The following is a 27132-nucleotide window of genomic DNA, read 5'->3' on the forward strand; positions in this document are numbered from 1 at the left end:
AATCTCAGAAAATTAGAGTATTACATGCAATCAATAAAACAAGGATTGTACATAGAACAATATCGGACTTCTGAAAAGTATAAGCATATGTACTCAGGACTTGGTTTGGGCCCCTTTTGCAGCAATGACTGCCTCAATGCGGCGTGGCATGGAAGCTATCAGCCTGTGGCACTGCTGAGGTGTTATGGAAGACCAGGATGCTTCAATAGCGGCCTTCAGCTCTTCTGCATTGTTTGATCTCATCTCTCTCATCTTTCTCTTGGCAATGCGCCATAGATTCTCTATAGGGTTCAGGTCATGCAAGTTTGCTGGCCAATCAAGCACAGTAATCCCACGGTCATTGAACCAGGTTTTGGTGCTTTTGGCAGTGTGGGCAGGTGCCAAGTCCTGCTGGAAAATGAAGTCAGCATCCCCATAAAGCTTGTCTGTGGAAGGAAGCATGAAGTGCTCCAAAATCTCCTGGTAGATGGCTGTGTTGACCCTGGACTTAATGAAGCACAGTGGACCAACACCAGCAGATGACATGGCTCCCCAAATCAACACAGACTCTGGAAACTTCACACTAGACTTCAAGCCTCTTGCAGTGTGTGCCTCTCCATTCTTCCCCCAGACTCTGGGTCCTTGGTTCCCAAATGAGATGCAAAAGTTGCTCTCATCTGAAAAGAGGACTTTGGACCACTGAGCAACAGACCAGTTCTGTTTTTCTTTAGCCCAGGTAAGACGCTTCTGACGTTGTTTGTTGTTCAGGAGCGGCTTAACAAGAGGAATACGACATTTGAAGCCCATGTCCAGGATCCATCTGTGTGTGGTGGCTCTTGATGCACTGACTCCAGCCTCAGTCCACTCCTTGTGAAAGTCCCCAACACTTTTGAATGGCCTTTTCCTGACAATCCTCTCCAGGCTGCGGTCATCCCTGCTGCTTGTGCACCTTTTTCTTCCACACTTTTCCTTCCACATAACTTTCTATTAATGTGCTTTGATACAGCACACTGGGAACATCCAACTTCTTTTGCAATTACCTTTTGAGGCTTTCCCTCCTTATGGAGGGTGTCAATGATGGTTTTCTGCACAACTGTCAGGTCAGCAGTCTTTCCATGATTGTGATTCCTACTTACCCAGACTGAGAGACCATTTAAAGGCTCAGAAACCCTTTGCAGGTGTTATGGCTTAATTAGCTGATTAGAGAGGGACACTTTGAGCCTAGAATATTGAACCTTTTCACAATATTCTAATTTTCTGAGATTGTGGATTTGGGGTTTTCATGAGCTGTAAGCCATAATCATCACAATTATGACACATCACGGCTTGAACTATCTTGCTTTGCATGTAACGAGTCTTATGTCATATATTAGGTTCACCTTTTAATTGGAATTACTGAAATAAATGAACTTTTGCACGATATTCTAATTTTTCAAGTTTCACCTGTATCTATTGTGGAAACCCAACTCTTTTAAGAATATTTTATAGGCCAGTAAATTGTCTCAATCCTATAAAGTGCTGTGTGAATATAATATATCTCTCTCCCTCAACCACACAACTTGTCACTTTATTTCCCAGACTCAATCAACTGTTATTTCTGCTTTGACACCAATAGCTTTTTTTTCTTGAGGAAAGATGTCCACGGCCCAATTGGACCCTGTAAACAATTTTTCAGCTAAACTACAGCTACATGCTAAGCTTTAGTCTTTTTTTTTTTTTAAAAAAAGGGGGAGGCAGTAATTAATTCTATCTTATGGGCTGAAATATTTTCACATTTCAATTGGTGATACTTTACCAGGAATAAATGCATCATGTCATCATGTCTCACTGCTGGATAGTTCCCTTGGGTTAGGATGTGTCTGAAACAAATGAGCATGGTGGATGAAAACTAATTTAAAATGAAGAATGAACAAAGGCATCCAAACAGATACCATGGAATTAAAAGGCGCCAGATTTAAGTGTAATTCTGGATGCCTCTTGGGGACAAACCAGCCGTTAGGTTTATTGTACAGGTAACAGCCACACCTAGTTCTTTTTTTTTTTTTAATGTAATACTCCTTTCAGGTTGTACTTTTCATGAGGAACACGGGTTACAGGGAGTGTAAGCTTAACCCTCCTCCCTCCTTCCACAGTCCCTTCCCTGTCCCTGCTGGAGGGAGGGAGGCCTGGTGGTTGCACCCAGGCAGCCCCCCCACAAAAATGGCTTCCAGTTCCTCCCAATTCTTCCCCCTGTATCACTTTGTGAGGGAACCAGGATGGTTGCTAATGAAGCTGGCCCATTTCTGAATTCATGTTCGCCAACTGTTCAACCAAGTGTCTGCTTCTCCTCTACTTGCCAACTTAATTAACCTCCCACTCACATAATCGCTTGCTCACGCACCCGAAACACACATACTTCCCTCTCCGCTTCTCTATTCAGTATTGTGTGCAGCTTAATTCTTCAACATTTCCAATTCAGTTCCTGGGTCTTGTAACCAGCTGCTCCTTAAAAAAAGAGGTCACTGCTTCTATCTTTCCTGCCCAAAAGCTCTGGAAGGCCTCGCATGGCTCCCTGATGGGTTTCGTGTGAGCTTCCATATGCCTTGCGTGGAACAACCAATTGCTACAAACAGGAGTTGATCAGTTGCATGCCTGGAAACACAGAATCGGAAAACAGCCTTTTTCTTTCACCTCTGTGTAACTATCTTTGAGTCCAGATGCAAATTTATATTGTGATTGGTTTAGGTTCAATTGCAGACTTTCTCCGTGGGGAGGTGTCTTTCAGAAGTAGATTCTACCAGAAAAATATGATAGAGACCGGTGGTTGCATTTTACATGTATTAGCTGCAGCTAGAATTGTACATGCTCAACAATGGAGGTGTGAGGAGATCCTGGCAGATGAGAAGGTAATTAAAAAAATATTAGAATGTACAGAAATGGACAGACTAATGCTTAGTATTAAGGACAAAGAAGAAACTAAATACTTTTTGACATGGGACTCATTTTATCGATGGCTAGACAATAAAAACAGAAGTTAGAAAGTAAGGGACATAAAAAGGATAAATGTTAAATTGAAAATTTGTTAAAATGGACAAACAAAATACGACCGTTACTAGAGTATTTATTGTGAGATATGTTATTGTAAACACCTTGATTATGATTGCCTAAAAATAATTGTACCCAAACAACACACGGTTTGATTGAAATGGATTTTTTATATATACTAATATAACAAATAAAACTTTTTTAAAAAGTGGATTGCTACTCCCAGAATTCCCCCTTCAACACAGCTGAGACTAAGAATTCTGGGAACTGAGGCCTACACACTGGGAGGGTAGTCTGGCCTCTTTTATTCTGTGAACTTTGTGCACCATATCATAATCCTCCTCTTTTAATAACCCCATAATCCCTCGTGGGGTGGAGTCTGGGCAACTAAATGGAGCTGAGTGTTTACTGGCTGGATGCCCTTCCTGTTGCTAATGCGGAGGTTTTTTGTTTTTTTCAGCAGATATAGTCTCATTGGACCCAGAGAGAGAAATATCTGCCTCTACCTAGGATTGAACTCACAGCCTCCTGATTGTGAGGCGAGCTCTGTGCACCTATGAGTACAAGTTAATTGCGGCTTATTCAACAAAGCATGATCGAACAAACCATTACTTACTGCAACATGTGAATCAGGTCACATGATACATCTAAATAATGTTGCACAGAGATTTTTATGCATAAATTAAATTCCCTTATATTACTCAATCAATGATCCATCATAATGAATGAATCATTTTTCCTTAGTATCACCTATTTTCCAAAATGCTAATGGATGTTTTCACCTAAGCATGCCTAACCTGAACAATGGAACTAATCAAATTTTCTGGGTTCATATTAGCCAATGAACTAACCAGACAGGCGGGATTCTCACAAATGGCTAATCCACAAAATAAAATAACCAAGTTTCCAAACTCAGCAAAGCGCTCATGTTGTAGAGATGGAACAGCAAGATCTGTAATCGATTTGGTTTATTGTACAAACCCAACTTCTCCTTCAAGCTTGATCTCAAATCTAATCTAATACCACTGCACAGCATTATCCAGGGCTGTTATAGAACGCTCACTCTGATCTGTAATATATTTGCTAACTCAGTTGGGAAAAATAAGTCCTGACAGATCTTCGGGAGCACAGGTACCCTTTAGGTGAAACCCAAAGATCTGGCAGACTGTTAGGAGCCCAGTTCATGCTGGCTGCGCTGTGTAGGCCACAGCATAAGAGCGTTTGGCCTGTAGCGGCTCAAGTACACTAACGCCTAAGATTGCTTCCTGCCATACTTTTCTTTAGCATCTATGATTAGGATCGCTTCCTATAGTTGGCTTCTTGCTCTTTTCAAGCAATTCTAGCACTCTCAAATTTTCCAGTATTGGACATGGGCATTGTTGTTTTGGCTAATCAATACGAGCATTCCAAAATTCGAACCGGTATACGAAAACCAAAACATTTCATGACCTTTCCTTTACCTTTTCATTTAGAGAACACATGGTCCTGTGAATTGTCCCAAAGGTGCTTTTTCAAAAGGCAACTAGACTTGGGTTTTTTTCCTTGAAAACATTTGAAATCAAAACATTTCACGTCTCCTCCAAGAAGCTTCTTCAGTTCAGAACTTAAGAAACTTCTTGGATGAGACACAAAATGTTTCCGAGGAAAAAAACAACAACCCAAGAAAGTCTAGTTGCAAAAGCACCTTTGGCACAACCATGACCTGGATGACTGAGAATCTCCATAGACGTTAGTCCTCTGAATTGTCACACTATAAATGTTGAAGCCTCATTCATACTACCTCCTTAACACTTCATTGTCCCCCATTGGGTTACCACATTAAATGAGACACAACCTTGGAGGCCAATGTGGCAGTGCATCTAATCTGCTGGGCTCAAAATATCAGCAGGGTATAAATGTCTAGAACATGAACAAAATGGAAAGACAAATCTTGCGTGCGTAATGCTTGGACAGAGGAAAGGAAAACCCCCAAAATGGAACATTTCCAGGAAGAGGAAGCCAAGCACACTGCATTGAATCTTCTCTTGCTAATAGTCTGGGTGAAATAATGAAGTTTAAAAGGAAGGCTAATCTCATCAGGCCTTCCTATGTTCCTGCATATTTTTACTGATGCTCCTATTCATCCTTCCTACATCCAGACATCAAAAGGGTTGTTTCCTCCACCTATCAATAAATATCTTGGCAAGGCACATGCCTGCAGTTTGGCCTTAAGTAGGAAATGCCACCACTGACAATTTATCTTTCAGCCTCCTGCCTCTACTTCTCTAATATACCACTTTCCGGGCCTTGTTACTGATTAATTAAATACCTTTATGGAATATCAGAAACGATGGAATCAAAGTTGGATGACTGCCTCTATCTTAGCTGATCTCCAATTTGTTCTGAGCAACAACAGATGACTGTCTACACCAGAGTCTCTCAAACTTGGCATCTTTAGGATGGGTGGACTTCAACGCTCAGAATTCCGCAGCCAGCATCGATGTAAAGCAGGTGTTCTAATGATGTTACCTGATTTAGGTAATGAAATGTTTGCAAGGAAACAACCAAGCTCAGAGAGCGCCAAGGGCTCTGCGATGGGTAACTATATCAATTCAATAAATAAATATATAGATGCTTTGCAAGTCGGCATTCTCCTCCTCCTCCTCTACTTCCTCTTCCTCTTCTTCTTCCTTATCTATCGTTGGACGTTGGCAATCCTATTTTTATCAACAGCCGCACATGCTGCTGAGTTTTGTCCAAACCAGTCTGTTAGATTTTGAAGCCATGATATTTTTCTTCTGCCTGGATCTCGTTTGCCTTCAGTCCTTCCCTGGAGGATTAAGTGAAGTATGCTGTATTTTTCCAGGTGTCGCATCACATGCTTTGCATGTGCAGCAGAACAAATGATGGTGGAGAATCCAAGACCCATGACAACAGGCCAAGGAATTTTACACTTCCTAAAGGTATCAGTGCTGATAGAACCTTCTCCTTTGCCAAATAAGAAGCCTCAAAAGAAATTGGGCAAGGGTAAAATGCACTTCAATGGCAAGAATGCAGATGTTACACACATAAACCAGATGCGCTTGCCTGTACTGGAATGCACACACATATACATATCCGCCCCCACGTATTGTTTTGGTGAATTCACAAAAACCAAACATACCTTCCCTCCAATCTAATGCATTCTTCTCTCGCATGGTATTTTGGCAACAAGATTTATCATGTTCTCTAGCAGAAGCTTGTGATGGCATGTTTACAGAAAGAAAGAGGGCTGGTAGTAGCTTTGGTTATGAATACTTTTTTATTGCCCCATATTGCTCAATCAACAGCAATTCCCCAGCACTTGGTTGACTTTTTCCCCTATTCCACCTGAAGAAGTGAGCATAAGGCCTGAGTTCATCCAAATCTATTTTCCAAAGCCCTTGTTGATATCAGCACCTTGGACAAAGTTTTTTTGTGATTTCTTGCAGCTCCCCTAATTGTGTATTTCAGGTTGATAGACTAGAGAGAGGTGCACGGTAATCCTTACTTAGCAGTCTGGGGAAAGTTCTGTAAAAACATTAATATGCTAATAATAATTGGAGAAAAATCTAAGTTCTATCACTTCTACATCAGCATCATCTGGGAAAACGCTAAGGGGTACAATCCTTTAAAAAGCCTGATGAAGGTCCAGTTACGTCGAGATGAAGACTTAAACAGTGGGGAAGATGGAACATTGGGGTTGAACTCAAACAGAACACATTTTATGCTTGTCCTCTGTTATTTAATCATACACATCCTTCCTCCCTGCTGGTTGTGGCACTCTCGGACTTAAGAAAATCCAGGTAGGCTACGGAGACATAATGCATGGCTGGTTGAGGAATTCTGAGAGCTGGAGCCCATAAGTCTTAAAGTTGTCAAAGTTGGACACTCCTAATGAAATGGCTCACAAGCTGATAAGAACTCAGGAATCTGTTTTGTAAACAGTTACCTGCAATTCCCCTGTTATCAGTGAAAATAATTGCTTCCTTGTCGTTAAAAGTAAACTAAGAACATCTCTGTTAAGGTACTGGCGGGATAAGCTAGTAGGTTTGAAAAGGGAAGAGTTCAACTGCTGAAATTCTTGTCACTCTGTCCCCCATTCTCTTAGTTTCTTTCTCAAGAGACTAAGAATTGAGCTTGGAGAAAGAATTGGTTTTAGGCAGAGGCCAATGGCATGTCTATCTCTAGAGACAGTTGCAATGAGGGTCAATGGCTTCAAAAAGGACAGGCGCAACCAGACCAAAGCCGTACCTTCTTTTGAAATGTGTCGCATGCACCGTGCACATGTCAAAAGAGGCGGGGCTTCACTCACCCAGTCACACCAGCCATTTTGAACTAGACACTCCTGAATGTCTTATGCTTAAGTTTTTATGCCACAGATCAAAAATGACAAACATGAAATGTCAGGAGGCAAACTTCATCTTCATATTCTTGCACCTCATTATCCGACACAAACACCTACTGTAAGTTGAAATTTTTGTGATAACAACGCATGCTTTGCCACTTGCTTCCAGCCCCCAACTTCTATGAGCTCAACGACCTGATAACCTGATAAGACACAGCTTTCATACTGAATAGCACAGATCTCAAAGGGCTACCGTCTGAGTTTGCCTGGAATTTGGGAAAAACTACATTACTGACCTAAGATTGTCAGAATCATTATCGTAGTACAACCTGTTAGAAGAACCACAGTGGCACCGTGGTTAGAATGCAGTATTGCAGGCTAACTCTGTTCATACGGTCAGGGAGTTCGATTCCTTTGATCCTGACGGGCTCAAGGCTGACTCAGTAAAATGAGGACCCAGATTGTTGGGGGGTTGCGGGGTAATATGCTGACTCTGTAAACCACATAGGAAAGGCTGTAAAGCACTATGAAGCAGTGTATAAGTCTAAGTGCTATGCGATTACTACAGCTGGTGCAGAATGAAGCATTGTGCACAATTCTGGGGGGGCCCTAGGATGAGACATATAAACCCCACTCTTGCATGAACTGCATTGGTTACCAGTTTGCTTCCTGGTCCAATTCAAGGGGTTGGTTGGTTATTTATTCAATTCAACTCAATTCAATTCTTATAGCAGTCCAACTCAACCAAGTGACTCTAAGCCAGGGGCCTCAAACACAATTTACCTGGGGGACGCTGGAGGCAGAGTCTGGGTGAGGCTGGGCCGCATAATATTATACTTTATATTATACTTTATATTTATATTATACACTAATATTATACTTTCATATCACGGTGGGGGCCACAGGATATCGTCCTGCGGGCCGCCATTGGCCCGCGGGCCGCGAGAATGAGACCTCTGCTCTAAGCAGCTTACGAAAGACTTGTTACCTTAAAAGCCCTATGTGACATAGGTCCAGGGTATCTGAGGAGACTAATGGAACTGACCAACCCCACTTGCTCTGGCGGAAAAGCCTGCCCGTCCCCCATTTGCTTAGGAATCCCAAGAGGCAGATTCAAGGAGAAGAACCTTTTCCATTGTGGCCCCCAGCTGGAGGTGAAAACTATTCCCATCATTTTGGCCTTCCCGGAAGAATATCAAAATTTGGTTTTGCTGAGAGGATTGCTCACTACTGGAGGTGGTTCGTGGGGTAAGAAATTCTCATACCCATGTCCGTCTCATTGGTTCTATTTTTTTTATTTGCATAGTTTTTTACATTTTTTTATTTTCACGGTTTGTAAGCCTCCCAGAGTCGCCTTATCAGGGAGTTGGGCGGCACGTAAATTAAATAAATAATAAATCAACAAACCTCTTCCCAATCTGATATTCTTCTAGATAAGCTCTTTGCAGCTGCTGCCTGGGACTTATAGAATTTGTATCCAAAACAGGCGGGAAATAGTATTTTATTTTATCATATATTTTATTTTATTATAGCAGCTGTATTGGTTTCTTCTTTTAAAAAGGCTACGCTAAAGCTCAAGATTCATACATGCTAACTCATTTTCCTGACTGACATCAACCAACCCAAGGGACAAGGCCACTAGGGTTTGTAAAAGACCAAGAAAAAAGTTTTTAAAAAATCTCTTTGTGATTAATTTTAATCAAATTTTGCATATTTTGCATACACATGTAAAGTTTTATTGGTTTTTTTTTTTAATAACTAGGGTTTTTCAATGGTTTAATGTATGGAAAAAATCCAGCTTTTGGAATTCATGATGGGAATGGGGTGACAAAGCTCATGATTCAATGTATGAACCCAGAAATTACATTACGTCAATGTTTCTCTAATGTTGAGTCTATTGCAAGAACCCAGACCACACCTGACTTAAGAGGGATGAGATCAGATTCATATCTGTTCTTTGGTGGGAACGCATTGACAGAAAACAATATTTCCCCTTTAATGAGATTTTGTGTGCCAAATCCAGCAAATCCAGAACGATCATGGTTAGCTCTCATTTGCTGAGAAGAATTAATACTATAAAGCCGCTGCAGTAAATCAATCCCCAGTGCTGTTTCTCCCCCGCCATGCAGGTGGATGGGTAGCAATTAGCTGCAGATAGAGTTGCCTTTTTTCTTTGATGTGGTCCAACTTTGGCTTTTCTCAACAACCCACTGGTCTCAGCTGGGAGAAATCTGATGCCAGATTATTTGTTGTTTGCAAAAATCTGACAGTTACAAATCACAAAGCTGTAAAACTGGAGCACTCCCTCTGTTCCCTAAGATAAGAGCAAACCGCATTTCTCTTGGAATTGACGAAGCAGCTGGACTGGAAGATTTAAGGGGAAAACAAAAAGTCCCAGGTAAAAACAGATCCTGTTTCTCCATCCTCACTTTTTCCTTTGATGGATTCGAGCAACGTATATATATCTCCACCCTCCCCCCCTTTTTCATTTGGAGTGTACCCACCCCCACAAGCACCGCCATAAAGTGACTCTATATTCTCCCATGTCTTTCGAAAACTAAAACGTGGCAGGTACGTTTGAGGACTTTATGTAGTTTATTGGTAAGTTTTGTTGATAAAATATCTCCCAGTTAATCTTATGAATGGCTTATTTCGTCTAGTATTAATGCTATAAAGACTCTACCAGTCTTCTACAGGTAGTTCTCGACTTATAACCATTTGTTTAGTGACAATTTAATGGCATCGAAAAGAAGTGATTTATGACCATTTTTTCACACTTACAACCATTGCTGCATCCCCATGGTCACGTGATCAAAATTTGGATCCGTGGCAACTGGCTCCTATTTATGAAGGTTGCAGTGTCTTGGGATCATGTGATCCCCTTTTGAGATCTTCTACAAGCCAATGGGGAAGGCAGATTCACTTAACAACCATGTTATACTTAACAGCCGCAGGGATTCACTTAACAACTACAGCAACAATGTTCGTAAAATGGGGCAAAATTCACTTAACTGTCTTGTTTAGCAACAGAAATGTGGGGCTCAATTTGGGTCCTAAGTCGAGGACTACCTGTACAGGAAACATCCTCGGGCTAATGCCTCTGTGACTGCTTATTGTAAACTTCAGGCAATCAAAAAGTCATCCAAAGCTCAGCGGGGCAAGCAGCTACTTTGTATGAAATGGTCCCGGGTTCAATTCGAGACAGAACTGACAGGCTTCACTACCTGAACTGCATGCTTGTCAAAGTCTATGGAAATTCTCCGTCATCCAGGTCACAGTGGTCCCAGAGGTGCTTTTCCATTAGGCAACAGGTCTTTCTTGAAATGTTTCCTTGAAAACGTTTCGCTTCTCATCTGAGAAACTTCTCCAGTTCTGATAAGAGTTTTTTTAAAGGTGGTAAGTTCTGAAGAAGTTTCTCAGAAAAAAACAAGGAAGTCCTGTTGCGTTTTGGAAAAGCACCTTTGGGGCAGGTGTGTGTAGAAAGTTAGCACCCACCCCTCTCCTAGAAGAATGAAATATTTCAGGAAATTTTTTTTTTAAAAAAAAAGGCAGAATGTCATATTTTCCCTAAAAGAGAAATAGAAATGTTAAGGGAGACAGAAACTCGGGGCTCCAGCTCCCTCCCTTCAGCAGATACTTTGGTGCACTTTAAGAAAGACTTGGGCCAGCCCGTCTACAAGACGAAAGACCTCCAGCTCCAGGGTGATGGGATTAAGACTTGACTCCTCAGGACATAATAGGATTAGCCTTCTTTGCCACATACGGAGAGCGCTCATACTGGAATCTTGAGGAAGTCTGCTTAAAATTAAACCCTGGTAAGTTCCATAGAAAAGATTGCATTCCTCTAGAGAGTGATCTGGGAATAAGTCTTAATGAGCTCAATGGGCTATTTCTGAATAAACATGTCTGTAATTGGACTCATCTCCTTAATAAGCCAGCTTCAAATTGCAGTGAGAGAGAGAGGAATTTGACAACTTAAAAAAAAAAAACAGCGGCAAAAATAGCTAGCTGTGTGTGATATTTATCATCAGACATGGTTACACTCTTCTGGAAGCAGCCATTATCCCGGGATGTGGGAGGATGAAAAGGAAAGCTGGGTGTGGTTTTCGCTTTGGATTTCAGGACAAGTGGAACTGCAAAGAATGATTTCCAAATCTATTTGGAATTTCCTAAGCCACTCGATTTTGCTGCTGAAGTTAGCTTCAAATTGATATAGGTCGTCCTCAACTTGCAACCATTCGTTCAGTGGCCATTCAAAGTTACAACGGCACTGAAAAAAGTAACCCCACCGATTTTCACACATACAACCATTGGAGAATCCCTGTGGTCACATGACCAAAATTCAGACATATGCCAAACTGGCATGTATTTCGGACAGCTGTACTATCCCGGGGTCAAGTGATCACCATTGGTTACCTTCCCAGCCAATTTCCAACAAGCAAAGCCAATAAGGGGGTGTGTGGATTCACTTAACGACCATGTGATTCACTTAACAACTGCGATGATTTGCTTAACAATCGTGGCAAAAAGGAATAAAACCAACCCAACAATGTGAAACAGTAGCATAGCATAGATGTAAAAAATCATATTACTGAGATTCATAATAATCCAAAAGATTCACACACATTGGCTGCATTCACATAATATACATAACCCAATTCCAAAATGAAACCATGTTCTTAATTTATGTAGTGTATCTAACCACAAACTAAATGGGATGTTCGCACAAACAAGCTAAAAAACAACAACTCCTACCTCTAACCATAGTTAAAATTAATAAAGCTCAGCATCTTGTGTGAATATGATCTTCCACTTGACTTGATTAAACACATCGCATAACTGTAACCTCTTTCTTCTTACTTTTGAAAGAGGAGTGGAATGGTTCAAATGGTCTTTTCACTGTATTGAGATTTCTTTTTTGTTCACTGTCCAGAGTTCCTTCTGGTATATGGGCAGCCAAGTAAGTTTGCTTAATAAATAAAAATAATACTAGCAGGCTTAGCAAACTACAGACACACAAATGCAACAACGTGCCTTGCTCATTGAACAATGTACAATGTGCTCTACATATGGACCCCATTTCATTGTAATTTAGAAGTAGAAATGTCCAATCAAAACAGTACTCAGGAGCACCAAAATTTCCAAAGATATCCCCTGGGAATCTGGTAGACATTCCAGCTCTACTTGATTTTATAATTTGGAGATTCTGTTTTAATGATTCCTTGACTAAAAGTAAATAGGAAACTTTCTAGTAAAAACCAAAGCATTTCCTTCCAGATTGATCTTTATTCATATGTACAAGCATTCCACACCTGGGTAGTCACTTCTGGAACAAGTTGGGAGGCTGCAGACCCCAGTTTTGTTTGGAATCATGCCCAAGTCCTCACAACAACAACAATACACACACAAAATAGAGGGAGATATAAGAAACATCTAGGTTGTGTGTCTGGGGTGAGTCCATGTATAAGTATGAAATGATAGGGAGTAACTTCACCAGTTTGTCTTCTAGTAAAAGGGTGTTTTCTGATAAGAGTCATGTTCCCATTGAATCATTTTGTATTAGTATCCCCCCCCCCCCCCAATATATGCCAGGGGTATTCTCATCTCTCTTTGATCAAATATCCCTGATTGCATACAATTAACTGTCAGAATGCCAGCTATCATACACAATCCATGACTAAACTTCACTGCAAACCAGCTAACCATCTGTCTTCTTCCAAATGAATCACCTGTGAATTCTCAAATTCCCCCCACCCCAAAAATTCTTAAGATTGCCAAATATTTAATGTCAATCGAAATGCCAATTGAAATATTTGGCCACTTATTCCCACAAATATTTGACTGGGTAAGGTAGGCCACTGCCAAAGACTCTTCTGGGATCACAAAACTGCGACGGGAGGATTTTGGCAAAGAATTTTGGTCCATTTCTTTTCTGAAGCAATTAGAGAGGCTAGGCAACACATCTTAAAATGTCCACCATCACATGGAACAATAAGTAAATTACAGAGAGTGGGGCAGGTCTCAAGCAAGATTGTTTTCTGTGATACAAGCTGATGCAGGCCAGAAGGTACGATACAAACCACAAGCAAATTAAAATGCCTTACAAGAATTCAGATAATTCATGTGGACAACGCACAGAGTCCCTCTCCAAGGAGACAGGCAGTTAAGAAATATGAAATCCAAATAAATAATTTGGCTTTGTCTCTTTCTCCCTGGAAATTCTGAGAATGAAACTATAATATCAATTATCACAAAGTAAATAAGTGTGTTGTTCTTCAAATGCAAACCTTATCTTTGCCCTGAACTCGCCAGCTGGTCTTCAACTAGTCACCATCTCTTAGCATCACGCCCCTAGTCCATATGCGGTACAGGAATGAAGATACAGACGGGGTTATGATGGCAGTAATAATCTATGAGGACTGTACGTTGCCCAGAGTTGTCTTTCGTGAATTAGACAGTTATACTATTTTTATTTACAAAGGACAGTAAACATTCACAATCGTATCGCACTATAATGGTTCCAAGAGATATACAAGAAACAATTTCCTATTCTAGATGGAATGAAAAAAGGCACAATCAGCCTAAAGGCAAATCATGGGATAAGGTGAATTAAGAATGATTTAAGGGGTTTCTGAACTAGTGCTTATTTTTCCCCAACCTGGGCTTGGAGTATCCGTCCTCCAACTTGGCTAAGGAGGAGGAATGGTCAATTGGGCAGTGATCTTACACACCCTCAGTTCTTTAGGTCTAAAATGGGATTAGTAATAAAATGGCCTAGATAAGCGAAACATGTTAAAAACATAATACAATAAGGCAGTGGTTCTCAACCTTTTCTTCACCAGGGATCCCCTTTAAATACCTTTTGTGGCCCACGGTCCCTGGCTACGGACCACCAAGACTTAACTCAAGCATTAAACCATAACGTTTCTTCAAGCCTCTGCGGACCCCCTCTGACAACATCCCACCCCCCCACCGGTCCATAGCCCCAAGATTGAGAACCACTATAAATAAAGGGTTAAAGGAAGAGCGCGTTTAACTTACCACTGGGACCAAACTACCGAAATCTCATATAGTCCTCAACAAGGTAGTGGCTAAAATCATCCCAAGCATCCTAATCCATGTGCAGTCAGGAACGCTGCAGCTTTCTTTCATCTGCTACTGGAAGACTCTTGAATCAGCTGCAGGCAAATGAAAGGAAGGGAAGGGAAAAAAACACGCCAATGAAGCGTCCATTTCCAATTCATTCTGCTCTCTGAGTCGAGGTGTCAGCAATTTACCCAAAGCAATTCTCCCAATTTTTTTAATTTATTTATTTTTGGGGGGTCTTATCTTCCTCTTCCACCTCCTTCCTAGTGATAGCAGTTCAGCAGATGTCGTGAAAAGACCAACAAGCTCTTGAGAACTAGGCATTTGCTTTTGATGCCAGACCCGGATCGGTACAAAAAGGTTAGAAAAGAGGCATTTCATTTCATTTTTTAAGTGAAAATATTTCTTGCTATGCTCTCCTTTTCCAAGCACAGGTACTCCATCTTTCTCCCCAGAAGCAGAGTGGGAAAGAAAAATATATAATAAATCCAGCATGAACTGTTTGTACTGTACAAATTGCAGAACTTAGCACATACTCCTGGCTGTAACATAATGAGGCTGTGCTTAAACTGTGTCCCTATCCTTTCTTGCCAATCTGTGATGCAAGAAGTTGCCTTGAATCCAGTTTCATAACAGGTTCTCAATTCCACACCTACTCACACAGGAAAACCCTTTCTGTTCCCAGTCAATCCAAGAACCGTATTCCCTTGAACGATTAGTACAATAATCCTTGCCTCTTGTGGACCAATATATATATATGCCTGCATCTGTACATTTTAATAATGTAATAATTTGACTCGAAGTTGTAGAGACTGGATCCTTTTGAATTAAATGGAAGCAACAAAGAAGTCTCACAAGAGGAACAGATGCTAGAGAAATCTCTCTCCTGTTAGAGAGAGAGAAAGAACCTGAAAACTTACAGAATGTAAAATAAAACTATATAAACTCGCAAGCAGAATCATTCTTATTTTCTTAAAACTACCTATTTACTCCCAAATGAATGTGGATGAGGGAACTTGTATCTAACCGATCTGGAAGGCAGTAGATTCCAAAAGTCTAAATATCGTGAATTTCCATTCAGATTTCTTTCATTTGCCAGGTGCTCTAAATTCTGGATTTATTTATTTTTTTCCTTTCATACACTATAATTCCCAATGAAGAGTTAGAATACTAAGGCTGAGGGAAAATGATGGATCCAAAAGCAAGCTTCAGTGTTAGGGCCATATCTCCCAGAGGCAACGTGGCCCATGGTGGACTTCAGAAAAGCAAGGTGTGAAAAGTGCAGAAAAGAGCATTGAAGATGATTAGGGGACTGGAGGTTAAAACATATGAATAAAGGTTGTAGGAATTGGGTATGTCTACTGTATAGTCTAATGGAAAGAAGGACTAGGTATGATATGATGGTAGCGTTCCAATATCTCAGAGGCTGCCATAAAGAAGGGGTGGGGTCAACCTATTCTCCAAAGAACCTGAAGTTAGAACAAAAAGCAATGGATGGAAACTAATTAGGGAGACAACCAACCTAGAAATAAGGAAAAATTTCCCGACAATGTAAACAATTAATCAGTTGAGTGACTTGCCTCCAGAAGTTGTTGGTGCTCTAACACTGGAGGTTTTTAAGAAGAGATTGGATAACTATTTACTGAAATGGCACAGGGTTTCCTACCTGAGCAAGGGGTTGGACTAGAAGACCTCCAAGGTCCCTTCTAACTCTGTTATTCAGCAATGAGATAGATGTCACCATCCTGAGACTCACTGCCTGATCAAGACCAAGGCAAGTTACTCATGTACAACATCAAGTGGATCAAATAATGGAAAACCAGAAACCTGCTTTCGGTCATTCAGCGGAGACTAGACAGGCAGCAAGTGCATGTAGCCACATACGTATTCCAACCAGCAAAAAACATAAATAAATCTCTTGTCTCCAATCATTTTAACTAGAGACAACACGGATAAAATCTGAGACATAGTGAAGGTAAAAGCGTGTTCTGCCAATGGACTGCAGCCCCAGTCCTTTGCATCAATAGGCAAACATAAATTTAGAAACACGTTATCTACTGGTAGTAAAGGAGAAAAAAAATAGCAAAGCATACAATCGATCAGCCACCTGGTTCAAAACACTCACATACAGCAATGGTTCCAGGTTTCAGTCTTGGTCTTCTTGAGCAAATCCATTGATTCTGCCAGCCAACATGGCAACATGACCCAACAATGGGGAACGAGCACAGGAATGTTTTATCTTGTTATCCATTTCTTTGTGCCTCCAAGGAGCTTATGTAGTCCATCTGCACGCTGAGATATTCTATCCTAGAGTAGTCCTGACTTCCAAAGTTGATTGAGAGAGAGAGAAGGAAGACAGACAGAGAAAGACAGAGAGAGAGACAGAGAGAGGAGAGAGGAGAGGAGGAGGGAGATGAAAGAAGGCAGGGAAAGGATTCAAAAGGTCACAGAAAGAAGAGGGCAAGAGAAATAAGGTGTGACTTACAGCACTTTCATTTTTTTTCTTTTTGGAAAGTTTCATTCTTAGGTGACTAAAAAAAAAAATCTAAAAAACTTGCCTGCCAAATGAGACCGGTTTCCTGTACTATTCATAGCAAGCAAGACACTCAACTCTCTGAGTCCTGAAATCGTTCACCAAGAACAGAGGGAAATGTCAATTCCCAGCAAGAGACCTCGCCTCCTATTAGCATACAAAAGTGGCCACGTGCCCCTCTGGTCGCCAAAAGCACATCCCCTGACTCATCCCAGCCATAAGGAGAATTGCCGAGAACAATTTCCTCTCTGCCCCAAACCCTACTGTGCACGGTAAATGGGACAGACTGGAGGTATCCTGCTCGCTTTGATGGTAATTCCAACCCAAGCTCAACTTTGCTCAGCACTGCAAGGAGGTGGCCAAAACTGAGCTTTGAGTCATCCCTCAATTATACACCGAAGGAAATTAGTCAGCAGCACACAGCACATGTTTTGCAATGAGTAGCTGTTCAGGCTCTCATGCAATGTTGCTTCTGACAAATGCAAGATCCTGGCACTGCCCGAAGCCCAGGAAAATTCCATAGACCAAAAAAAAAAAAAAAAGAGAAAGAAAAAAGAAATGAAAGAAAGCGGGGGAAGCAAAGACGAAAAGAGGAAAAAAAAAAAGTGGCTGATTTGTAAAAGTATCGTGCCCAGAAACCATGTTCAATTCAATCTCATTCTACAGCCTGTGTATTTGTTTAATGATTCAATTTATATAGCTGCCCATCTCTCCTATGTGATTCTGGGTAGCTCACGACAATTAAAAACAACGGAAAGAATAAAAAAAAAATATAAATAAAAGCCGCAAAAGCAAAAATTCCTACGAAAAACCCGGAAAACATAATAATCACAGCAGGTAAGTATGATCAATACACCCAGTTCACAGTGGCCTGACTTGAAACGCTACGCAGGATTATGGTGGAGAACGGAAAGACAAGAATATTCTCTCTTATATGCACACACACAAAAAAAGGGAAACAAGACCCTTTCTTGTGTGTGCTGAGAAAAATAATTGGAGAGTACAATCAGCTACTGATGGCACCGTGGTAAAATTAGCTCCTTTCAGGGTTTGTTAAGATACAGAATGAAAGTTCTTTAGCTTTTCTTGAACCATCACACTCTCCTTGGTTTATAAAAAAAACATCAACTGGATAACGGAAGAAACAGCAACTGCGGTTACAGACTGAAGATAAGGGCATGCTCCTTCGGAAATGAAGCTAATTCTCCTTAGATTGCTTCAAAAAGGATAAAAATCACCTGAAAACTTTGGTTGGAGAATGCAAACAAGTTCTAATATGAGTACGGGATTCCAGGGGAGATATACATCCATGAAAAGTTGACTCTAAAGTTTCCTCTTGTGCAAATAAGGAGTGGCAGGTTGAATATCATTAATGTATCTATAAGCTCACCCATTTCAGCTGATTCTGGACTTAACCCATTTTCCTAGGTGACAGCACAAAAATATAGAAAACTCTTTACTGCCATCTAATGATTGGCTGTTTACAATCCAGATGTAGTAGCCCTAAACATAGTGAGTGCGTGCAATTTCACTGTTTATAATTCATGGAGGATGAGTTTACTATAAGCATTACATGAGAGAGAGAGAGAGAAGTTGTAGCTGCGTTACCAGAATTGCACCAGAGACACCACCTTATTCAACCAGGGAGCTCAATGGATGACTGTGGCCCAGCCCCTCTCTCTTACGCCCCTCTTAGCCCCCCTCTCTCTCTCTTCTTCACAAGACGGCTGCTATGGCAATGAAATGATGGGAAATTAATTCCATGTAAGGTATCTTACATCACCAAAGGAAAACAAGACATAAATCTGAAAGCAAGCAATAAATAAATTGGTTATGCCACCCTGCACTTTCTGTGTTTTGTTAAAGTCAACAAAAGTAATCAAGAATGGGAGAAACTGAAATAGTGAAATAATTGGCATTAAAGATTAAAGATTCTTGTAGCCTCTATGTGAGAGATAACCGATTCAACACAGAGCCGTTATCAAACAATACTACTAGTGAACACCTTGTATCTCAATTTCTATAAGGAAGTTCCTGAAAGCCTTAGCCACAATTTGCTCATCTTTAACTGAGCCAAACATTCAGAATAGTTCGAAACCCAGCCGTGGGTGAGCATGTGTGCATCCCCTCTTGCGCAACCTGCGCCCGTGTGCTCACACTTGCACGCTACTTGCACAGAACCTTCCCCTCTCCCCCCTCCACCCGCCGGTCCACAAAGTCGGAAAAGTTGGGGAACTCCGACATAACAGACTAAACCAAATCAGTGAAAGGCCCTAGAAGCTGAATTCATAGATTACTCAAAGCTCAGTTCAACCTTGATTTTGCAAGCAAAGGTTCTGGCATCTATCCATCCATCATTATCCCGGCCCTCCAAAACCATTTAAAGCAGCTCCTTTTAATGAACAACAACAAAGAGGAAAACAAGGAAATTGTTACAGGCATTTCACCATCCAGCCTGGCCCAACTAAATGCAGAATTTAAACCATGGCTGTAAGTTCTGCACCAGCCCGCAAACAAACTGTGGTAGCAGGAACCAAATAGAAAATCTCAGAAACCCGTGTTTCTCATTTCATATTCGATTGACTTTCCTTGACACATTGCAGGGGGGGTGGGGGGGGGAGAGAAGAAACCCATACCTAAGCAATGCTTCAAAAGCTCACTTTGGAAAACTGCCAAATACTGGGAAGGGAATGCCTAAAGCAGGAAAAGTCCGATCAGTTTGTAGGTCTCAAAGCATTAGGTATCACTACCCATCTCTTTTTTTTAAAAAAAAAAATTCAATCCTCTAAACATAGATGAAAATTAGATGAGATTATTGTACTTGACTCAGAAGGGAGGGAGAGCAAAAAATAAATAAAATCCAACAACCACCAAAAAAGGGCTGCCGATCTCCAGCCCATAACCCATAAAACTGGGATGTACAAAGGGATCCAACATTCATACTGTATCTGTATTAGTCAGCTGAGGTCTATGCCAACCTCACTGACTAAGAGCACGGGTAGCATTACAAATAGCTGTTTCACTCACACCTGCTGAAAAGATAAATCCTCATTTTGCCTAACTGGCACTGAACTAATAGAAGAGGATGTTAATGTTATGGATGAGAAAGCAGAGGGGTTTTTTCAGCATTACAAATTTTTTTTAGAACACTACAAATGCTGTTTTCCGGGATTCCCCCTTAAGCATGTTAAAGGAGAAACATTCCTTCTTCATTTTTCAAGCAGCAGTATGTCTAGCACACACAGAAAATGTTCTTCCCCCCTGAGCTGAACAGATACTATTCTAAGAGTTCTATGGAGATTCTCAGTCATCCAAGTCATGGTTGTCCCAAGGGCGCTTTTTCAAAAGGCAACTGGACTTTCTTTGTTTGTTTTTTTCTTGAAGACCTTTTGCTTCTTATCTGAGAAGCTTCTTCAGTTCTTCAGCACAGATAAATCTCCAATGACCTCAAGGAGTCTCAGAGAGAGCGCTAATGACCAGATGACTGCAAGGAAAAAGATCCTTTCGTTCTCCACCATTCTGAAGAAACTGAAGCAATTTTTGGACGAGAAGCGGAACGTCTTCAAGGAAAAACAAAGCAAGTCCAGTTGCCTTTTGAAAAAGCACCTTTGGGACTGTACAGCCAACATATCTGAAATCTGGGCAGTATTGCATGGGATGCTGGGCCACAAAATAACATTTTTTATAAAGTGGTATGTTGTGCAAAGTTAGCCTGCAGTTAATGGTCTAATGTAAACCTGGTCTTCAAACTTGGCAAGTTTAAGACTTGTGGACTTCAACTCCCAGAATACCTGAGCTGACATAACTGGAGGACGAATTCTGGGAGTTGAAGTCCTCAAGTCTTAAAGCTGTCAAGTTTGAAGACTCCTGATCTAATGTTTTGTTCAAGCCCAGGAAACTGGATTCTTTGATTAAATCATGGTTTAGCTAACAGAAGGTAAATTTTCTTGCAAACACAGCATTGTCCTAAACTATTGTTTAGTTAGCTATGGCTTGGTGAATATTTAACAACTATCAAGTTTCACATATGACACTAAGCGAAAAGCAAAGCACATCATGGCTTAGCATGCGACATGAAACAGGTGTTAAAATAGTTTATGGGAAGAGGAAATTGTTATAAAAAGGCACATATTTTCATAAAATGATTTTTTAAAATTTTATTTCATGGACAATGGGGATAAAGTAGTAATAAAATAAGATATCCTTTACTGTCATTTTTCTATATACACAAAGGCACACATTAAAATGAAATTCCAATCTCCGTTCTCAAATGAAAAAAATTCCACCCACCGAACCGTGTCACCATCCCAAGGATAACAATAATAATACAATAATAGCTCCAGCATCCGAAAGTGCCATGTTATATATGTGCATTGTGAATACATTGCAGAAAAAAAGAGTCTTGAGATAGCAAATAATAACGTATCTGAATGATCCCTCACAAAATCAGTTTGGCTTTGAGAGGTCCTTGGTGCTCTCTGAATTTGATTGTTTTCTTGCAGACATTTCATTACCCAAACTAAGTAACATCACCAGTGTCAGAGTTTGGACTAGCACTGATGAAGTTGCCTGTTTTGGGGAATTCAACATCTGCAAGAAAACCACAAAGCTCAGAGAGCTCCATGGACCCCTCATTCCAATCCTGAGCTACAAATATTCTCCTTTATTAGTACAATAGTCTGTCAATGTGGGCTTAAAATTGAGGAGAAAGGGGCACAAGAAATTTATGGCTTGCATTCTCACCAAAGATCAATGCAGAATTTATGTTCCTGGTCCTATTTTACTCCTACAACAATTTTTCAGGTTGATTAAGCTAAGACACAGAAAATGAGTCCACAAAAGCAATCCATCATTGCTAGCTCAATTCACCCTAATCCAGAGTTTCTTAGAACTCTGGGAGCTGAGGTCCACACATTTGAGGTCCGTCCAGGTTTGGAAATTCTGCTTTGACTATACACAGGGGCATCCTGAATCCACCCACACTTTTAACTATTCTCTCAAATACTCAGATTGTATTTAAACAACTTCAGGGAGGTCACAGGTTCCACAACTCCTGCTCTAATGAATTACCTCATATTGGCTCCATTTTACTAGCTTTTCTAAGGTATTCCCCCCCCCAAACCCCGCCAATATCTCTGAGATACAATAAGCCACCTTTTCCCTTGGCACTCAAAAGACAATCTGATGAGACGCAGGATAAAATGGAAATAGCAAATATAATAACAGGATGGCTTCAAAAATGTAACTGCTTATCTTGGAACAAGGGATTCTTTATTTCTACTACTGTGGGGCCCAATTTCTTTGAAGTTTGATCGCTGGGACTTAGGAGAAACTGAGACTCATTTAGATGATTCATTCCAAAATGATGTTTTATTGTGAGGCCCCTTCTTGGACAGTTTGCTTCTGCAGCTTGGCCTCCTCCCTGAAAGACCACGGAGGACTCAGTGCATTGTGGTTGGAGAGTGAGAAGATGTAGAGAAAAAAAACCCACCTACATTCTCCATGAAAATCTTACCAGAAATAAATTCTAGGTGGAAAAGATCTCAATCCGGAATCACTCTCCATCACAGCGATCCAAATTCAGCTAAACGAAGAGTCATATTAATGAAGTTTCCCATTTTTTTTTCCCTGCACCAGGAAGATTTCTTACTTTCTGCTTCCCTTAAGCTTCTTCATACAGTCAGCTGAGATAGATCCCAAGCAGTTGATGCATTTAAGAGGCTGCTTTCAAGATGAAGAAACAAATACACCAAGGGCAAAGGTTTGTCATGTTTTCTATGGCATATTGCAGAGCATTCCCTACATACCTATAATCTTCGATTCAGAGGGCTTCGCATTTCGTTCAGACAGGTGCTTAGTGGAACTTTCCCCAAAACGGGCAAAACAGATTTCGTTTTGATTTCAGCAGCAAGAATCACAGTCATTATAACAGGGAAAAAAGAGATTTAGGACAGTTTCTCCACCTGATCTGCTCTATATAAACCCTCCCCTTGGCACAAGGCTTGCCTCTGGAGAGCACCCAGATCAAGGAAAGCTGTTCTATGATCTGATATATTCCCCGCTTTCTCCCCATAAAACCTTCCAAACTTAGCCTCAAAAGGGGACAGATTTACCTCTTGCGTACAAGGAGGCTAGCTGAATACACGACACATGGGTTTTGGCAGATGGCTCCTTGTTTGATCAGAGACACGCATTCTTGGATAGATGGACAAGGAGACTGAACTGTACGAAGCTGGCACTAGAAATAGTACTAATTTAAACCGGTATGGCCCCCAACTCTCTCAATGGCTTTGTAAATCTGGGCATTGTATGCAAAACCAACAGGCAAGTAGCAATTCTAATAGGCAGTCTGCCTGGCACCCTCTCACTGAATTCCTACTAGCCATGAGGGAAATCTTTAGTCTCTGCAATGACTTCCTAGTAGCTTATTAGGAAGGCCAGATTTCCTTGCTAGGAAGTCAACATCTTGATAGCATCTATTAGTGAATGGTATTTTGCCTTCCCCTCTTGTTATGGTCCCAGGTAACACAGCAAAAGAACTAGAAATTCTTAATTTCCCTTCTCTACTCTAAGGTATTAGGAAATTTAAGAGGTGACTGGGCAGGGCCGCTTGGTAAATACAGCTGGACCAACTGACTGATAAGGAAAATTGCTCGAGGAGAGTTTGCTGAAGCTATCCTGAGAACTATTAGTAGTCCCACATTTATGGATGGCTGAAATAATTTTCTCATCCAGAAATAAATATCATTTATTTGTCCCATAATATTTATATGGCCACCTATCTCATGAGAAAGTGACTCTTTTTACTTCCCTGTGTTATTATCTTGGTTTGATAGGTTTTGAATAGGAGAAATATGTTCCTTTATTTATTTAGTATCCCGCCTTTATTATTTTTATTGTTTTAATATTTTGTAGACAAAAATGTGGATTGAACAATAGTGGGATGGAGATGGACATGCCTGCAACTTATTAACCAAACAAAAACCTTCTCAAGTACGCGTCATGATCGAGCACAAATTTTACCCTGATTTGTTCAGGTTCTGCAGAGACGTCTTCATATGCGGCATCACCCCTCAGACATACACAGATATACATAAAATCTCCAATCTGTCTGCTTCTTTTATTTACTGTTTTTATACTGCAATGTTTCACAAGATAGTGCTGTGTTGCTTGTTTCTGGCTTAGCATCTTACATGAATCCATCCTGTTTAATTACTATAACATTCAATTTGCTGCACAAATAAAGCCAGAAAAGTTATTAAATAGCCAACTTAAATTTGACTTTTGCAAATTCAGCCGAATGTCTGCATGTTGCTTCTTCACCATCTTTTATCCTCTGAGGACTGTAAGATAGGTAGGACAAGAAGCAATGGGTGGGAATTAATCAAGGACAGAAGCAACTTAGAACTAAGGAGAAATTTCCTCACAGTGAGAAGAATGAATCAGTGGAACAACTTGCCTCCAGAAGGTGCGAATGCTCCAACGCTGGAAATTTTTAAGAAGAGATTGGATAATCATTTGTCTGAAATGGTAAAGGGTTTCCTGCCTAAACAAGGGGTTGGACTAGAAGATCTCCAAGGTCCCTTCCAATGCTGTTATTCTATTCTATTCTATTCTATTCTATTCTATTCTATTCTATTCTATTCTATTCTAATTTCATTTCTATTTCTATTCTACGATACAGTAGATTACGCTTTTCTTTAATCCTGTAACAAATATCAGTTTATGATAGGTTAGAGTTAGACTGAGATATCATGATTAGCTAAGACCTGGGGATTTAAACCCAGATCACTCATATTTAATATTCTAGCTATCCCATCTCAACTGACTTAGTGGAAGAACTTGGGCTCATGCAATCCCTAATTTCTAAGAGATTTGAAGACCCATCTTCTCTTTCCTGCCTGCACTTGCAGGGACTTTCCTCTGTGGCACTGCTAAATTTCCCATGAAGCTAGCATGTTCAAAAGCAACAGGCCAAGCACCCACCTTGGTTTAGAGGACACCGAGATGACTGTAGGCTATGTACAGTATACGGAAGATACAACAGCAAAGAAAAGGATACAGGAATTGCTACACAGCCTTTCATGGTTGCTCATAGCAACAGATAGAAGCTTCCCTGTTTTTTTCATGATGTGCCAGAACAGATGCATGTACAGCAGGCCAAGTTGCAGAGAGCAAAAATATGGGGCACCATCAATCATGAACAAGAAATGGAAGACGGATAATGTGTTTATTGCTGAAGTGCTGCCCTGAAGGATAGGGACTTTTGCATTCCTCAATAAGTGCCTAGGAGTGAGAGGGAAAGGAGAAACGCTTAATGCTGTTTATTTAACGTTTCTCCTCTGCTTAATGCAGATGCTCTAAACGGGAAACAAAGCATGGAGCCTGGGTACGATCCAACTTCCTCAATTTTTGTTGTTGTTATTCAGTCGCTAATTCGTGTCCAATTCTTTGCGACCCCGTGGATCACAGCACGCCAGGCCCAGTCGTCCTCCACTGTCTCCCAGAGTTTGCCCAAAGTCATGTTCGTTATGTTGATGACACTATCTAACTGGGTGTTTTCCAAGGAGTCCTCTCTTCTCATTTGGTGGCCAAAGCATTTTGAGCTTCAGCTTCAGGATCTGTCCTTCCAAAAGATGGCCAGGGTTGGTTTCACTGATTGACCAATTTGGATGGACTCGCAGGCCAAGGGACTTTCAAGAGCGTTCTCCAGCACAATTCAAATTTTATGACTTTTTTCAACTACATTGCAATTTTACAATCCTAAATTTTATTACACTGGTTTCTGATTCTGAAACAATATTATAGCCACAAGAATTATGTCAGGATGAGAACAGACTATGGTGCTTTAGTGGGGTGGCAGATTTCCATCAGAATAAGCCCCCACCTCAAATCAACAGACAAATTTGTGTTTCTGAACAGTCTAGACCCATGATGGTGAACCTGTGGCACACGTGCCACAGGTGGCACACAGAGCCATTTTTACCGGCATGTGAGCTGCAGGCAAACTTACCTCATTGCGCATGCGCGCGCCTCACATCTGATTTTCGGACAGTTTGAGGCCTTTTTCGACTTCCCAAAGGCTTAAGGAAGCCTTCTGCATACTTTGCAGGCCGAAAACTAGCCCCATTTCATCACTTCCTGTTTTTCTGAAAATACCAGAAGTGACGAAACGGGGCTAGTTTTCGGCCTGCAAAGCCTGCAGAAGTCTGCAGAAGCCTTCTCCTCCATGCTGCATCGAGAGCCCAGGATGGGTTGACTCCTTGCTATGATGTCATTTAGCTGAGTCTGTACTAAGGTATAAAAGCCAACCCCCAGAAGAGACTCCAGCTTTTGACTCAGCTCCTTTCAGTCAGTAGCTGTGTCCCTGAAAGCTTCTGTTAGACAACACTCACCAGCTATCTTCAGTGCCGTTTTTCCTCATTTCAAGCAGCCCCCAGGATCTGGGCAGCTGCTCTTCCAGGACAGCAGGACTCTCTCTCTCTCTCTCCTGCAAGGTTGGGAGCAGCATTGCCAGAGCGCTGTTCAGGCAAGTTGGGCAGCGTCTGTAGACCTCCCCAACACCTGCGGTTTGAGCGGTCGTAAAAAGCGATCAGCAAACGGATAACAGCTTCAACCAGCTGAGGTTCTGTAGACAGCACTCACCAGCGATCTTCAGTACCTTTTTTCCTCGCTTCAGCAGCTCCTAGGATCTGTGCAGCTGCTCTTCCAGGAGAGCAGGGCTCACTCTCTCCTGCAGCGTTGGGAGCAGGGTTGCCAGAGTGCTGTTCAGGCAAGTTGGGTAGAGTCTGTAGACCTCCCCCACGCCTGCGGTTTGAGCGGTCGTAAAAAGCGATTGGCAAACCGATACCAGCGTCAGCCAGCTGATCGTGTGGCCAGTGGCTGCCCTTTCCTTTGTGAACCATCCTGGATCTAAAATTTCTCAACCAATTTGTAAAATACAGGCAATTTAAAATGCAGACTCTGCATTCTATTTTAGAGAGCGTTCGGGAGGGCGATCTCCTCTCTTCCACTGATCTCATGGAAGCTTACCTCCACATCCCCATTTGGCCTCATCATCACCAGTTTTTCCATTTCTGTTATCAGAATACCCATTACCAGTATTGAGCACTTCCCTTCGGCCTCTCATTGGTTTCAAGGGTCTTCACGAAGGTTCTGGAAGCAT

General features: G+C 41.2%; 1 long non-coding RNA gene across 1 annotated transcript; it reads left to right on the top strand.

Annotated features, from left to right (window-relative positions):
- LOC148125692 (uncharacterized) lies at positions 1 to 25593 on the top strand. Its single transcript, XR_015743946.1, has 3 exons — positions 1 to 17; positions 716 to 786; positions 25580 to 25593. It is a non-coding gene; the product is annotated as an uncharacterized LOC148125692 (long non-coding RNA).
- The last annotated feature ends 1539 nt before the right edge of the window (positions 25594 to 27132 follow it).

This window comes from Pseudonaja textilis, chromosome 5, assembly GCF_049901715.1.
Source record: "Pseudonaja textilis isolate UNSWEBS1 chromosome 5, rPseTex1.2, whole genome shotgun sequence".
NCBI lineage: Eukaryota > Metazoa > Chordata > Lepidosauria > Squamata > Elapidae > Pseudonaja > Pseudonaja textilis.